Raw genomic sequence first — 17,789 nt, 5'->3', positions numbered from 1 at the left:
CCTTCCTTCTTTCTTTCCTTCCTTCCTTCCTTCCTTCCTTCCTTCCTTCCTTCCTTCCTTCCTTCCTTTCTCCCTTTCTTCCCTCTTCCCTAACTCCCTTATTCCATTGTTCCTCCATCTATCCATCTCTCTCTCTTCCTCTCACTCCTCATTCTTTATTACCTTCCTTCCTTCCCCTGTCTGGTCTTTACACTTTTTTCTCTCTTTTTAAAAGCTGATTTATTGTTTTTGATAATTTCATACATTCATACAATATATTCTGGTCACATTCATCCTCCTGCTCTTTCTCATCCTTTAATCTCCCTCCTCCCAAATCCCCATCCTACTTCCATGTCTCTGCTCTAGTTTGGTTTTGCTTTGGACTTACTTGGTTGAACTAGGCTCAGCGTGGGTATGTATGTGCAGCTATTCATTGGAGCACAATTAACTTTCCAGTGGCTCCATCACTAAAGACTTCTTCTCTCCGCCAGAAGTCATCAACTGCCACTAGCTTTCCTAGACAGGGTCTCACAAGCCCTCTCCATCTATGACTGATGACAAGTAATAATTGTGAAATTGGATTGGAAACCTATGATGTTTGTACCTTCCCCATCAGGCAAATCTTGAGTGGGAACCAGCAGGCAGTCCTATCACCTGTGTGCAGGCTCAAAACACACTGTGTCAATCGAATCCTTTTGAGATCAGATACATGAACCATGGACTAGTAAGTTCATCTTACAACAAGGTGATATCATCAAAGGAACACAGTGACACAACACAGTCTTCCAGGCCTTTAGACAGGCACTACCATGGATATTTGCTTATCAAAGATTTTAAAATTTGATTTGGATCCCACCCAAATGGGACATTGGAGATCGAATGTTCCCAGGAAGTTTTCCTGATCTGAGAGCTAGTCTTATATTGATTTTTGTATGTTTGTTTGGTGTGTTTTTCTCTTTATGGCCACCATGCCTATGTGCTGACGAACCCATAATGTGCCTCAGAAGCTTCTCATTCACTCCCTTTCCGCATTCCAAAGGCAAGCTTTTCTGGAGTAGCCATGTGTTTGTTTCAAAGGACATGCGTAGAGGAACAGAACAACAAGGCTGTCAGTTACCTTCAAGGGTTAGAATTGCGAAGACCACGTGCTTAAATCAGAGCTCACTAAAATAGGTAATATTTTTTCCAGAAAAAAATATTTTTAAGAGTTTCATACCTTGGGGTTAAGTGGTTCCTGGGTATCAGTGGTGTCGATTAGTAGGAGAATGGTTAGAGAAATTTCTGAAAGAACAGTTTCTCTAGGGTAAAAGAAAATTTTATTCATGCTTTCTCTAGTTTTTTTTTGTTTGTTTTTGTTTTAGTTCAATATTTTCTGTAAAATGTGGGAAATATCAAAGTCAATGATATTCATCTTCATATTGTTTGTACAAAAGTTATTGATAAATTCAACACAGGGGATAAATGGCTGGAAAGGTAAGGGACAGTGCTGAGCTACATGTGTGGTCCATGAGTAAATTTACCTTCTTTTCAGTGTTTAAGTTTTTTCACTGGCATATCTAAAACAGGTTCTTGATAGATTGACACTGTCCCTTTCTACTTTATATTTTTCTATGACATGTTTAATTTCTTTTTTGTTTGTTTGCTTTTAGTGTTGAGGATTAAACCCAGGTCTTACACAGCCTAGGCCAATATCTCCCACATGACTACATCCTGGGCATATGTTTTGTTTAGTTTTGTTTACTGCCTGGCTTTTATAGGCCTTAAAGCATGGGACATGAAGACAAGGAAACAGAATTCCCTGAACACTTAGCATCATAACAGTGAAACAGAGCCTGTGGACTGCGATTGTGGGTCCAGGAGGACAAGTAGATGGATATTTCCTATCAGTTCCAAAATGAGCAAAGGTGACCAAGTTCGGGCAAATGGGTGGGAAAGTGGATAAAATAAAAGCCAAGTGTAAGTCATTGAGGAAAGTGTGGACACCCAGGGAGCTGCTGAAAGGACGGTCCTGAACTCAGGAGATCCCACTTGCTGCTGGCACAGCTTTTGTAAAGTCTAAGGATGAAGACATACAGGATAAGCTGTGAGTCTAGGAAGGCTACTTGAAGGGACATAGAGCAAGCCGGGATAGGCACCTATTCCCTCAGCTTTCCACCCACAGCACCTCTTACCTCTGCGCACTCAGGCTTCTACTTGGCCTGGATGCCTAATCCATGACTCAAAGGAAAATCTATTGGAAGCCAAAGTCCTGATTATTTGATTCATGCAAAGCAACTCATACAAAGTGTTTCCCACCAGAGTTAATTGAGACTTGACCTTCTCATTTGCAGACTAAAAAGGCCTCAAGGTCATGCTTGGCTCCTTCCTACAAATTCAGGGTTTGTACAATATCCAATATCAAAATATCCCTGAGGTTTCTTACTGCCGCATATTTCTGGAATCTTTTTCACACTTTGGCTCCTACTGATGTGGCTGGATTTCCCTACCCGCCCCCCCCCACACACACATACACACATAGATACACCCCTCAGCACTATAAGAATTTTCTAAATGATACCCTTGCCCCTTTAGGGACAAAATAGACATTTTTATTCATTAACTAGAAAATTGGATCGAGTTATAATTCCCACTTTTCAAAAGCTCAAATTTAATTCCAAGCAAACCTCCACTTCTTTATGATGGCTTACAAACTCATTAACTTCCCTTCACCCATCATTTTATTTCATTTTGTGTTTGTGTGTAGGATTATATATACATGTTCCTGTGGGGATGTGCACATTTGTGTGCATACAAGTTTGTTTGCATATATGTGTGATTGGATATAGAGGTCAGAGTTTACCTCAGGTGTCTTCCTATCACCCCTCCCCCATCTATATTTTTAAAGAGATATTCTCAGTGAACTTAGAGCCTATCTGTTTGAATAAACTGCCAAGTCAGTGAGTTTCTGTCACCTACCTCCACCTGTCTCAGTACCAAGGTGATAGATGTGACACATACCCAACTATTTTTGTGTGTGGGTGCCTAGGGTCCAAGGAACCTGCATGGTAGACTTCTTATGGACTAGCTCTCTCTGCTTATCCTTGCCCACACCTCCCACTACTCTGCTAGGAGCCAGAGGGTTTTTTCTTTATTTTCTTTTCTTTTCTTTTATTTTACTTATATTTATTGTCAAGAATAATTCATGGGCTAGTGATGGAAGAGGAGATGATGACCCATGTTGTGAAGCCTTCACAGAGTCAGGGCAGTTCACAGAGCATGATGCCAACAGAGAGACAAGAGCAGTGATGAGCAGCCATGCTTGATAGCTTGTATCTCAGGAGCAGTCATAGACGATGGAGTCCATGGCTGCTGAAGGAGTCTATTGAAGTATGCACGTGGATACACACCAGTGACAGGGAAAAGGAACCAAGGCTGAGAAGAAGGATGAGGGAGGGAGACACAATGTGAGGAAGCTGTAGTGAGTTCTTCATCAGGGGCTGATGGCCTTCATTCCACTGTCTCACTGAGAACAGGAAGCTGCCCCATTACATCAGCTCATCCTCTCATGCTTTTCATGCCTGGTGGTGTATTTTCTTCTCCTTTTGTAACACACACACACACACACACACACACACACACACACACACACACACCTCCTAATTTACCCTGAGATCTTAGAAAGAAGGACCTTTTACTTCCTGGAGCCTCTTTATTACCTAATCCATGCTAATGCTCCCAATCAATTGTTTTACTAATAGCAATTCTTTTACTACCCCAGGGGAAAACTTAAGAAAATTACCTTGTAAATCTTCAATTTCCTTCACTTAATGGTGCCTACATTTTTAGGCATTCCATAAAACAATTTTAAATTCCTTGCAGCGTAACAGCTGTATGGTAAGCCTGAATGAGTGTTTGTTCCCACCTCTTCAGTGTTATACCTATAAGCAGTAGGTGACATTATGGTGACCATTAATTAAGGACCAAATAGAAATAATGAAGCAGTGATGGGTAAAGGGGAGACTGGCACAAGCAGGAGAGCCTAGAGGAAGTGGCCTCTGACATGCAGTCCTGTTAACTAGGAGTGGCAACCCTGAGAGCTGATATGGATGGGTTTTGACACCTTTTAGTATTTATTAAACTACGATGGTGAAGTTTTCTATTGTTGAGAGGCTTTTTAGTTCTTGTCTCCACTCTGAAGTTCCAATAGTTACAGCTGATGACGTAAACTAGCAGTAGACAAACGGAATTAGACACAGAAGTGCTAATGTGTGTAGGTACAAGAGCTAGAGAAAGTTAGAGAATCACAGAGGCTAGATAACTGGTGCACTCACAGATACACATGTAGACACAAACAGAGCTATGCAGACACAGACAGACAGACAGACAGACAGACACACACACACACATACACACACACATACACACACACATACACACACATATACACACACATACACACACACATACACACACATATACACACACATACACACATACATACACACACAGAGCTAAGCAGATACAGACAGACAGACGCACACACACACATACACACACATACACACACACACACATACACACACACACACATACACACACACACATATACCCACACAGTCTCCGAGACACACACACACATACACCCACACAGTCTCCGAGACACACACACACTGAGGGCTGTTAACAGAAGTTATAGTATGATGTGAGGAAAAAGATATAATAAGTTTGGTTTTATTATATGATCTGCCTGAGGGGCTGGAGTGATAGCTCCATTGATAAGAGTACTTGCTGCTCTTGCAGAAGACCCAAGTTCAATTCTCAGCTCTCATGTGGCAGTTCACAAACATTAGTAACTTCAGTTCCATAGGCTTCAATGTCTCCCTTTTGCACTAAGCTCATACTCACATACAGATACTTGTTTTTGTCACATACAAATGACAAAACATGCATTTCATTTAGAAGTGCCTTAAAGTAAGAATGAGGAAGCTAGCCAGGAGCCTCTGTCCCGGTAGATGTGAAAACAGAGCCCTACAACTTCCCTCTTTGAGGAACTCTCACTGTGTTCTCTCTCTCTCTCTCTCTCTCTCTCTCTCTCTCTCTCTCTCTCTCTCTCTCTCTCTGTTTCTATCTTTCTCTCTCTCTCTTTCTCTCCCTTTCTCTCTGTTTCTGTCTATCTGTCTCTCTCTTTCTCTCACTGTCTCTGTTTCTAACTCTCTGTCTCTCTCTCTCTGGTGTAGTGTGGTGAGTGTGCGAGTGTGTGTGTGTGTGTGTGTGTGTGTGTGTGTGTGTGTGTGTGTACAGAATACCACATTGTAGCCGGATGGTGGGGGCACACGCCTTTAATCCCAGCATTTGGGAGGCAGAGGCACGCAGATTTCTGAGTTCGAGGCCAGCCTGGTCTACAGAGTGAGTTCCAGGACAACCAGGACTACATAGAGAAACCCTGTCTCAAAATCAAACAAAAACAAAACAAAGACAAACAAACAAAAAACCAAAAACAAACAAACAAACAAAGAATATTACATTGTAGCATAGGCTGGCCTTAAACTTGTCCTGCCTCTCCTTTGGGGTATGAGTTTGGATTACTAAGGCCATCTCTGAAGCCTTCTTCTATGGTGAGATCTTCCCAGGCTGATAAGAGCTGGACACATCAGACAAAGCAGGCCAGTGTCACCTGCTGTCTACTAGGACTATAGTCCCTTTTAAAACAGCACAGATTATCTGGGGAAATTCTCTCATTCACAGCCACCAAAAAGTATCTCTGATTGTGTGGCTCTGACAGATCTATATTGTAGGTACGGGGGATGTCTTTTGAAGAGTCTGCTCTACTGAACTATTTGGAATTTTATCTGACTGCTAGCTTCCCTGTCACCGGCCCCGGCCAAGCTCCATGCAAGGTCACTGTGCTCCACAAACCTCCTGTCTCTTCCTGCCAACCACCAGGTGAATGCAGCTCGGCTCTAGGACGGAGCCTGCAAGGCTGTGGAGCAGCCGAGTGCTCTAAAGCTCTGAGCTTCTCTCTCGGCAGCAGCTCAGGCAGACTAACGTGAGAAATCCATTATAATAACACGCTTTCGGAGGAAAGGGGATTACAGGTAATTTTCTTTTATTCCCTAGTAACAAGGTTTTAATACAGTGCTGAGACAGTAGTTGAAAATCAAATACCTCATTGAATTAAAGTGAAAAGCAGATGGATCGGCTCATTCCTTTCTCAAGGCTTCAGGAATGTGGAAGTTGGAGATTCTTCTAGTAAGTGGCTTTTTCAACATCAGATTTTCTTCCATATTTAGACTGCATATTTCCCCCCAAGGCCTGATTCAATATGAAGAGTTGAAAATTCCACGAGATTCATGTTAATAGGCTTTTGATAAAGGAATACTTGAACATGACCAGGTACCTGCTGGGAAGCTGGTCCCACAAGCACTCCTGTGTGTGTGTGTGTATCATGCCTTCACAATCACAAGTTTCTCATGTCTCTCAGCAAAGTTCTCATCCTGAGAAGCAGCAAAAGACAGTTAGAGAACCCGAAGCAAAGGCAATTCTGTGGAACTGTGGGGTCTAGAGAGATGGTTCAGCTCCCAGCAACCATGTCAGACAACTCATAAAGTCCTAAAATTCTGGTTGATGGCGATGCACACATGACACCAAACACACACACACACACACACACACACACACACACACGAGTGGGCATGCACACACTTGCATACATAGATACACACATAATGAAAATAAAATCCATAGAACCAAAAGATAAAATCTACCTTTCCCTTGTGGTTCTGCCAGCTGACTGATGAGTACGGTTGCTATCAACCAAGTCATACCTGGCAAGCAACTCTGCCTGGCCCCGTGTTGCTTATACAGAAGGGTTGTTGCTAGATGGCAACAGGGATGCTTGGGCTGCTGAGTCCCACAGTTGGAAGCCTAGCTTTCCTTCTATTCATATGTGCACACCTGCAGGCGATCGTTTGATATAGACTGCATGACGTAGTAGAAAGAATATTGTTTCATGAGACATGTCTAACTTTCGTATCCTAGGAAAGTCACCTAGCCTTGGGAATGCCTCAACGCCTAGCCTTGGGATGGCTCAAGATGTTCATATTGAAAACGAGAGAGCCCAGCTGGGTGAGGTGTCTCAGAAGGTGAAGGCATTGGCCATGCAAGCTTGATGATTTCAGTTCAATCCCGGGAACACATGGAAAGGCATAAGGAACATTATGACTGCACAAAGGTGTCCTCTAACTGCCACAGAGTCATAGGGTACCTGACAACTTTTATTAACATACATAGATACTTTGCATATACACATAATAATAATAATAATAGCAATAATGTTAGTAATGGTAAAAAGTTAAATAAAAAGGAGAAACTTGTTCAGAGTTTAGATAAGACTGACACTCAGATAGCATTAAGATTCTTTCACAAACATACATATCATACATACTTTGTATATACTCATATCATACAATAATAATGAAGATAAAATGTTTAAATAAAGAATCTAGTTCATCATTCAGATAAAAATTGATGCTGCAGATCAACACTAAAATTCTCTCTCTCTCTCTCTCTCTCTCCCTCTCTCCCTTTCTCTCTCTCTCATATATAATATAAATACACATAAATACACACACATACACACATTCCCCTTCAGTAACATTTTCAGGACACATATGGCCATCAATATATAACTGTGGAAGAAGCAGAAAGAAACTAGGCATGTGTATTTTGTTAAAGACTAGAGCTTACCTACAAAGAAAACTTCACTCCCTTGCAAGTCATTATTGTGTACAAAATTTCAGATCTAGTACAAAGTGGTATAGACATATTAACCCCTGAAAGTGGAATATTGACATATTAACCCCTGAAAATGAATTTCTAATGGAGACACCAATTGACGATTAAGTAGAGTGGTGTTAGCAGTAGCTCATCTAATGGTACATTTATAATGAATAGCTGATTAGCACCATGCTGTGATGAAAGAGAAGTGGGTAGCCTTCTATTTTTCCCTTCCTGAGAACACATACTTTACTGAATTGTTTTGAGGCTCATCTTTATACTATACCTGACTATGCTGAATGGGTAAAAGCTGAATAGATCTAGTTTTCACAGTAGTTGTGAATATAGCAGGTTATCATGTTATAATAATAAAATATAACAAACTAAGGTTAGAAAAAGTGTTCAAAGTCAAGTTAATCAAGGTGAAAAATGTCAGCCACCTGCAGAGAACACAGTTAACACTTGATATTGAAATCCCAATGGAAACAATGGGGTAAGTGACACTGGCATGGGAGTTCAGCTACAGAGTGTGTGTGACATACTGCAATGGAGACATGTCCTCACCAAAACAAACCAATGTAAAGGCTTCTAGATGCTAAAGTTACACATTCCCAAGGGATAAGTGAAGAGAATGGGTATTCGCAAATGTGTGGGCCTTTCCTTTTTCTGGTGAATTCTAGAACAATAAAAAAGCCAATCGAAATTGACTGAAGGGGAACTCCAGCCAGATGGTGACATGAATGAGGGAAAGGTCTTCAGCTGGCATTCACGAAAACTGAGCCATGCCAGGATGACAGGGCAGAGAGTCGTTAGACAGATAGATACTGTGCTGTTTTCCTTGTTAAATGCAGGGTTAATCATGGCTGACGTAAGGCACATGGCAGTTCAACAGAAAGCGTTGTATATAAGGATTTTCTCATAATACATGGAGGCATACATTAGAACTTCACTAAACTTGTCTCTCAAACAAGATACTACATATTATTACTAATATTCATACTCGTCATTTTTCTTAGTTGCCAGTGTTGGGACACCAGCTGGGTGTTGCCTATAATCTACCAGCTATTACAACAAATTCTAAATCACAGTCTTCAGAATCATTTCATCAACTTTCCATATGAGAGTGTAAACATGAGTTATCATCTGTCAAACAGCTTTCGATGATCATCATTTTGCAGTTGATCAAAATTAAGCCATTGAGCAAGATTATGATAAAAGAGAATGTATAATGAAAGGGATTCGGAATATCTTGCAGCTGTAATGGTATTTGCCAAAGGACAGAGGAGACTACTCCCTGACATTCCTGGATTTCTGGGGCTCTTATTATTAGATACTAGAACCACTGGGCTGGAAATTAAGATAATATGATAGAACTCTTGATATTTTTAGTTGAAAAATCATAAACAATATAGATGTGAAATAGATTGAAGCACTTATCTTCTCAAAATAAATGAACAGTTACCTAAGTTTATCTTTGGTCAATAGTAGTTTATGCAAAAGAAAGATAAATATGTGTACAAGGAGGAACAGAGCAGAGGAATGGTCAAGTGGACACAGTGTAACATTGCCCAGGATTTACCACATTCACTCCTCATCTTTGGGTTATTATAAGGCAGATCCACTGAACAGGCTGATCAGGTAATAGAAACATACCAACATCCTGATACCCTGTAACTGAAGTGCTTCACATGCTAAGACAATGCAGCACTTTACAGGTCATTCTAGATCACATAGAATGAGGTAAAGGGCCCAATTCCCTTTACAGGTCGTTCTAGATCACGCAGAATGAGGTAAAGGCCTCAGTTCCCTTTACAGGTCGTTCTAGATCACATAGAATGAGATAAAGGGCTCAATTTCCTTTACAGATCATTCTAGATCATGCAGAATGAGGTAAAGGGCTCAATTCCCTTTACAGGTCGTTCTAGATCACATAGAAAGAGGTAAATGGGTCAGTTCCCTTTACAGGTCATTCTAGATCACATAGAATGAGGTAAATGGCTCAATTCCCTCCCTCAAACTTTAAAAGAGCTGGGAGGTTGCAGAGTCAGAGGTCACTTACAATGGCATACTTGCTGTGAAAACAGCCGAGTTACAGTGTAATTCACATATTATATGGAACCAGCAGTTGGAAAGCTGTGCAATACAAAGCCTTCAATAGTCAACACTCAACTCCTACCTATTAATCCCTATCTGTGTCTCATTGTGTTTCTAAAATATTCCCCATAGTTATTTATTGCTTATTATATTTGTGTGCATGTGTGCATGTTGGCATGTGTACACATGTGGTGTAAATCATGTGTTTGTATGAATTCATGTGATTATGTGTCCATGCATGCACAGAGGTCAGGAAGTATCTTCCTCTACCACAACTTTGAGCTAGGTTGAATGACTACAGGCTCTACCAGTCTCCTATCTCCACCAACATCTACCTCAGTGTTGGGATTACATGTGAGTCCAGCCACACCCTTCCCTTTAAGTGGGTTCTGAGGATGGGACTCAGTTTCTTATCTGTGTGCAACAAGTGCTCATACCATTGCACTGTCTCTCCAACCCATGAATCTTCTTTGTGGATGTTGACACAAGGGCACTCTAGTCGAATATTAATCATTCACTCATTTGTCAAATATGTTGGATATCCATTTCTGTATATGATATCAGAGACATGAGACCAGGACAAGTTCCTTCCCATGTGTGGCAGTTTGGATGACATGTGATCTCTCAGCTTCTGGCCACTGTATTTGCTCTTCATGCTTCGTGGCTGTGATGGTGATGGATTCTTACCCTGTTGAAATTCTAACCCCGAAATAAACTCTTCATTCTTCAAGTTGCTTCAGACATGGTGGTTTTTTCCCAGCAAGAGACTTATAACTAGAAAAAAAGTTGGGATGTTGCTGTTATAGACCTGCCTGTGTTCCTTTGGAGGACAGGGTAAGGCTTTGTAGCTTCGGACTAGACAAATGGTTGAACAAAATAAGAAGAGCTTAATGGAGCATCCTAGGAGGAACTTGGAAGGCAGTCGTGCTGAGAGCACTGTAGATTGGAAGTCTGGCTTAACATGTTCCAAATAGAACAATGGAGGAATCCTGGGTAGGATAAAAATATATCTAAACCAGTTCGATTTTTTGAATAGTGATATGGAGGAAAATACAGGCCTCCATGAGAGCTCATGACAGTTGCTTTTCTTCCTGGGTGTTCTACTGACCACACTCCTGTTTCTCTGGGGCCATTGTTTGTGAACGTCTCTCTCTGTTTATTTTTAGGCTCTACTTGATAATCAAAACTTGTTATTTTGCCATATAGAAATTGGTTGGTTGCTTCAGTCACTATCAGCCTACAGTATCTGTTTAGAGTGGTAAGCAAGAACACTGTGATGCTGCCAAGTCTCTGCAAGGCTGAACGGTCGCTGATGCTGCCAGCCACTTATTCATTTGTGTTCAGGGGAAGAGAGATATGTGTGAAACCTGAGTTTTAACAAACCCACTGGAAGAAAGATGGGAGCATCAGGAATCCCACAGCATCCTTCAGAAGTGCAGAGGTGCTCTGCATCCCACAACAACATTCAGTAGTGTGGAGGTGCTTTGCATGCTGTAATCAGTACCAGAATACACGCTTCCCTCACCTTCTGATGGTTGTCTCCCTCTAGAACATTCTTCGTGGACTATATAATCCAGAGTTCATTCAGTGTATAAAAATCATGCCCATACTTCAAACAAGGAATGTATAATATTAAACAGTACTAAATAGGTACAAGAGGACTCACTACTAAAGAGAGTGAAGGGGTGTCTTAAAAATACAGGTAGAGTGGAGTCACTGAATGTCACTATTTCTAGAGCTGAGAGAGAAAACAGAAGGAAAGAACAAACTTGAGGTGAGCTCCTCTGGCACAAAGCTTCTACTCAAACTTTGTAAAGGAGATTCACTGGAGCTTCACAGTGAGCCATCCCTGGTGTGAAGGAAAAACTCAGTAGTCATCCATCGCAGTGATGGCTGCAATATCTGTGAAGAAGCTATTGGCTGTTAGATGCAAGGGGTGTTTGCTCTTACACTGTGCTGTTGGTGAAGCTCATGAGAAGCAATGACCAGGATAATGATGAGACTCATTGGATAACTACCTTGACATGTGTCTCCCAAACCCTTTATTATAGCCATGCTGCTGGCAAAGAGGATAGATGAAAAGATGTAGTTCCAGTGTCACAAAGTATCTAAGGCAGAGAAGAAACTGAAAGACATATTTTTTGTTCACTTGGTTTTCAATCAGCCCCCATGACTATGGTTATCCTGAGAAAATCAGCCCTCATTTTTTTTACACTTGTAAACAGAAAATGACTTACACTAGCTCTCTATCCAGTAACGACATGTTGTAATATGAAACTACATGTGACAATACACAATAATGTATTTGCTATTTTATAATAGCGTGAATACTCACATATAGGATTTTTAAATTTAGGAATCATTTGATAGCTTGATTAGTTATTTGGTACCCACCTCCTGCAAATCATTTTACAAAGATATAAAAATTAAAATAGGAAAGTTATTTCTCATTTGGTGCACAAGATAAATTTGCATAAAGATAACAAATGGGACAGAGACACTGACATGTTAGTGAATTTACACACATCATTTGCCTGCCTACCATTGGGAATGTAGCTGATGAGAGTCCCAAACAATGAAAGCGTTTTAGAGTTTATGTGGCGACCTTGACAAAGAGACTTGTTTAAGCCTTGCTATTTGAATTGTGGGGTTTTCTTCAGCAGCTGCATTTGGAGGATGCCAATAAAGAGGCACAACCTTGAAAACATGGGCAAGGAATTCCAGCCAAGTGGAGGAAATTTTTATCACGTTGAATCACAGTTTGCTTCACTATCTTTCACTTAATTAAGTTGCCCTATCTTCTCTTTCTCAATTTACAGTATGTCTACACATTAGGACTGATTAATATTTGCACAGTAAAGTTCAGGTGCAACTTATTGCTCAGCCCCCTCAGTGCGTACAAACTACTATACACTGAGTTGGAAAGCAATGACTGTCTGGTTGTCAAATGTACTTGGTGATCTCACTCTCTTCAGTCTGTTACCTCACAGCTCTTTGGGACTCAATCCTTCTAGCTTTTCTCATGTGCCATAATTCAAAACTATCTACCTAGCTGCTGGGGTACTAAGCAAACCTATGGAGGAAACCATAGGTTTCCAAGCCCATGGCAGAAGATAACTTTTCCATGCAGATAGTTTTAATATCCAAAGAATGAAGTTTCTCAGTCATACACAGATATGCGTGGTAGTAAGAAGTCTCCTTAAACTCCAGGGTGGAGGCTAACTTGTTTACATCTCCATAGATACTGAAAATCAGCTATAGTAATACAGCAGGAGTGCAGAATTTAAGCTATCCAGTGTCAACATTGTAGCAATAAAGTGAGTAAAGTATTCAGTGAGAAGAATATTTCCTACTTAGGAAAAAAAATATGGTGACAAAGCTCATATAGAAATCAAACAGAAAATCAGTAACGAAGAAATTGCCTTTCGACCAGAGAAATAGACATGCATTCTAGAGCTTATTTCAGACAGCTCTAGAAGTGACTAGCGCCCCGCTTCATGCTAGCCTCAAAGATAACCTTCTGGGTTTCCTCATGAAACTTAATAGAGAAAAGCCCTGAAAGATTTATTATCTACCTAGAGCTGTGTGATTACTTATACCTTTCTACTCTTCCAGGACTTCCATGAATAGTAAATTTGTAGTTGGCATCAATGCTCGTACTCAGGAGCAATAAATCGACGACCCCCCAAATCCCACATTTCAGTTTTTATAATGATCGAATGTTGGCAGTCTCTAAGAAGAATGTTTTTATTATCCAAGTGAAAAGTTTATTATGAATATTGAAATGCAATTTGGGTTCCAGATGTGCACACAGGAAGAAAGGAGGGGAGCGAGGGGGTATGGAAGCCTGTGATCTGGCACTCACTTCACAATTCATTCCTTAGAGCTGCCTGTCTGTCAGATCCAAAGAAGGCAGTTTCCTGCACTGGAACACTCACTCGCTCTCCTTTTGAAATGAAGACTGTCACAGCACTGCGGAGTCATGTGACTGTGTTCTCTGATGACTTGTTGTAGATGAAGCATGCTATATACCTTGTGCTTTCTTTTCCTTTCCAGAGAGTTGGGTGGATTGAAGTGTTCCTGATTCTTCTTTATAATATGTCAAAGTGGCATTTTATTGATGTAGGTAGTAGCGTGATACAATAACACTTTTGATGTGATTTTATACTGCAGGGGGTGTTAGAGGAAAGAATCGCTAGTGTAAGAACTCTTTTCTGCCTTTGTCTCCTCTTTTCTTGCGTTTAAAAGTGGACAACTTAATATAGATTATTTTAGGATATAACAAAACACACACTTAAGTTACCCATGAAGTAACCTCCCTAAGCCTTGAGCTGATTAGACTAAGGAACGTTTAGGTGCGGCACGAGAAAGCCCTAGCCACCCATTTAAAACAAAAGAGCCCAACCCCTAAAACATAGCAAAGGGAATGAGAGCATCTTTCCCCTGGCCTGTGGGATAATTATTCTCACTCTCAGTTTTACTTATTAGGACTTATTAAGAACTAGAAATGTTATAAAATGTAAATTATACATTAACGTCAATTATAGTGAATAATTCCTTCCATGATTATTGGAAATATCTCTTTTTCTCAGCCATCTGGAAGGTTAAACTCTTCCGTGTTAAAAGGCCATAATTAAATTATTTAAGCTCAACTGATTTGTAAAATGCTGTAGGTTTATAGTGGTGTGGAAAGTTTCCCTGATCAAACTCTATGCTTGCAGAGATGAGAACACTTCAAAGTATTGATGGTTAACTGTTTAACAATCACCTGAAAAGATCTGGCTTTAAAAGTACATGCACAGACATTTATTGTCTGCTGGACTGGCATCACACAAGTGAGATTGGCTTTTTATGCCTTTCCTTTTCACTGGGGACACCTTTGAGTATGAAGACCATTTATCACGGTCACCATTGTCTGGCACTTGAGAGCTCTCACTACCAACTGGAGCAGCAGGGTACTCCGGTTTAGAAGAAGAAACGGTTCCAAAAATCATTTTTTAAAGAACCAGAGCCATTTAAAATTCTTTGTATTTTGACTTGTTCTATATTAGTAACAATGTCACGGCACCATTGTCATGTGCTCTGAATACATACTTATTAAGGGGCAGGCAAGACAGTAGAAGCCAGGACTGAAGATTGGCCTGCTTTTGATTCTTCTGCCAAAGGGCTGGGACTGAAAGGCAAGACAGTGGCTTTAGCTGTGCTTCCACGCAGCATCTAACATTGCTGGCCTTGCCAAGGCCAGGGAACAGGCCAGGGAGAACTGTCCTGGACCAGAATGCAGTATTCTCCTAAAGATGGATTCTATCTCCAGCAAGGATACATGGCCTTTCCACAGTTATGTAGTTACTTTGCCTGTATGAATATATGCACAGCACATGTGCAGTGTGCCCAAGGAAGACAGAAGAAGGCATCAAATATGTGAGTTCTGGGGACTGAGCCTGAGTCCTTGTCAGGAACAGTAAGCAATCTTAGCCACTGAAAATAAAATTGGTTTCTATCTAGAATATCTATGGGTTTTCTTCAAGCTTTTGCAAACTGTATTTCTGATTCCTTTATCCATCTGGCAGACTCAGTTGGAGATTTAGGATGCAGCTAAGTTTGATCAGGGGGGTCATTGTCTGATGTCAACAAAAAGACACATTTTCTTCCACTTGAGGAAACAGAGCCACAAACTGGATAAGGGCTTAGAAGGGCTTGGATCTTCTCTGTGCTAACATCTTGCAAAAGCTGAATTTATTGATAAACAAAATTTGTAGCCAAAGTTACGCAATCTATACCTACTATCTCATAGTTCAGGCCACTGCTCTATCTCTGGTATGGCATACACAGTCCAGAATCATCCTCATTTGAGTGGTATTATTTATAGATTTTTGTCTTAACTCTAATATTGACACCAATGAGAGAAACAATGGCAGTTTTCCAGCATTCTAATTTGCCAAAAAATTTTCATAATACCTTGGTTACTCTATTATATTTTCTTACTAAATCTTAGAATAAAAAAATCATATCATATGACCATATTTAAATACATGTGTGATTTATTTAAATAAGTATGTGATTATGTACTTATTTTATGTTTTGCCTTTGGACTCTAGATTTTAGGATGTAAGAAAACACATCAACATTATTTATCTCTTTGTACGGTATCATTTTACATGTAAAAGGAAGACTTACTGAATATTTTGGTTTATTAAAAATAGAAAATTAAAACTGAAAAGGTTCACTCTCTATGGTTTCAGTTTTAATGTGAAATAGAAAAAAATAACTGAGGAAGGAAAGGGAGCCTTAGGTCTTTATTCTTGAAGTTATTAAAAGTCCATTAAGTTATTAATGAGGTCATGTTATAAATTCTTGCATGTAAATGATTCAAGCACCCAGGCAACTTGATAACGTTACTACCTTTCTTTTAACATAGCCAACATATGCTTAAGTTTGGAATTTAATGCCATACTCTGCTGCCACATTTTCTCTGTCCAGTCACATTTAGGGCAGTAACAGGCCTGTGATTGGACAGGAATAGGGAGGTGACAGGCCTGTGATTGGACAGGAATAGGGAGGCGGAGCTAGAAGTTGAGGAGGGAAAAGGGCAGAGAGCAGGAAGGTAGCAGAGGATCATCATCATGGAGGCCGTGGAAGAGGACGATTCAGATCCCTCGAGGTTTTAACAGCCACAGGTAGCTAATGATCTTACAAGGTTAGAATAATTGGGTTAAACACTGTATTTATCATTTGGCTCTAAAATGTTTGTATTGGCATCTTGTAAATTGTGATATTATTATATAAGCCTGATTAGATCGTTATGCCTTAAGAGTCATGCTTTACTCGGTACTAGGTGCTAGATACTGATTGTGGGGGTGTCTAAAGCATTCTATGTAAGTAAGCGAGATGATCTTGCCAGCTGGGAGAAAATAGCAAGAGCCCGCAAGGACAATGTGTTGTGGCCGGCCAGTACAGGCACTAGAACGTGGTCTGACTGGAAAGAGAGTTTGCGGGGTGGATTCATTTTTAATATTTCCGGCAACAATACTCTTATAGTTTGATCTTTCTTTCCACAAGGTCCAAAAATGAGGTGGATGGTAAGATTATTTGTGACAGACAAGATACCGCTTAAAAACCTGGACACTTGAGACAATGTCTACAGATTCCAATCCTGGCCAAATTACTTTAGGTGTATTTTCAACTTTTACATGGTAGAGTGGGTGGTAGAATCGGCCCATAAGATTGTTGTAAGAATTTAGACAACATGAGCAAAGCATCCATCATGGTGATTGTAGCCATCATCATAGTTGCAACAGTTATTTATTTTTTTTTTTTTGAAACTAGGTTCTTCTTGGTGATGAAATCATACTACCCCAAGGACTCTAGGTTTCCCTGCAGTCAGATAGGGCTACTTGATCTACACTGCCCCAGGATCTTGAGGTCTGGAGTCCCCTGACTGATTGGTAGTATAGCTAGCAATCTGTCAACTATCACAGTGCTGAAGACATCATGACATCCAATTCTGACTCTCTCTGTGCACTTCATTGTATCCTTTCCTTATTCTCTGTATTTATTTTGTGTTTGGGTAAGAGTTCATTGTTTCCCCCACAGCATCATTTTTGGAGACTTTAAAAACAGTAATGTGACTCTTCAAATGCTGGTCTCAGTTCTTCCACGGTGTCACCAATGACTCTTGCCTCAACTCCATTTCACATACCCAGTGCCTTGTCAAGCCTTAAAACACGCAATCACAGATGCCTATGCTCCTAGAAAGTACCCTTAAAATCTGTCCCTTCACACTCCCACCTCTTTCTTAAGATTTTGTCCCTGCAATGATTTCTTTTCTTTTCACTATCAACTTCCTGATCTCTTAGAACATTTGCAAAATGAAACACACACCTAGACACCCAGACCCCCCCACACACACACAGAGAGAGAGAGAGAGAGACAGAGAGAGAGAGAGAGAGAGAGAGAGAGAG

Source organism: Mastomys coucha, unplaced genomic scaffold (genome assembly GCF_008632895.1).
Source record: "Mastomys coucha isolate ucsf_1 unplaced genomic scaffold, UCSF_Mcou_1 pScaffold16, whole genome shotgun sequence".
Taxonomy (NCBI): Eukaryota; Metazoa; Chordata; class Mammalia; order Rodentia; family Muridae; genus Mastomys; species Mastomys coucha.
This window is presented reverse-complemented; position numbering follows the sequence as displayed.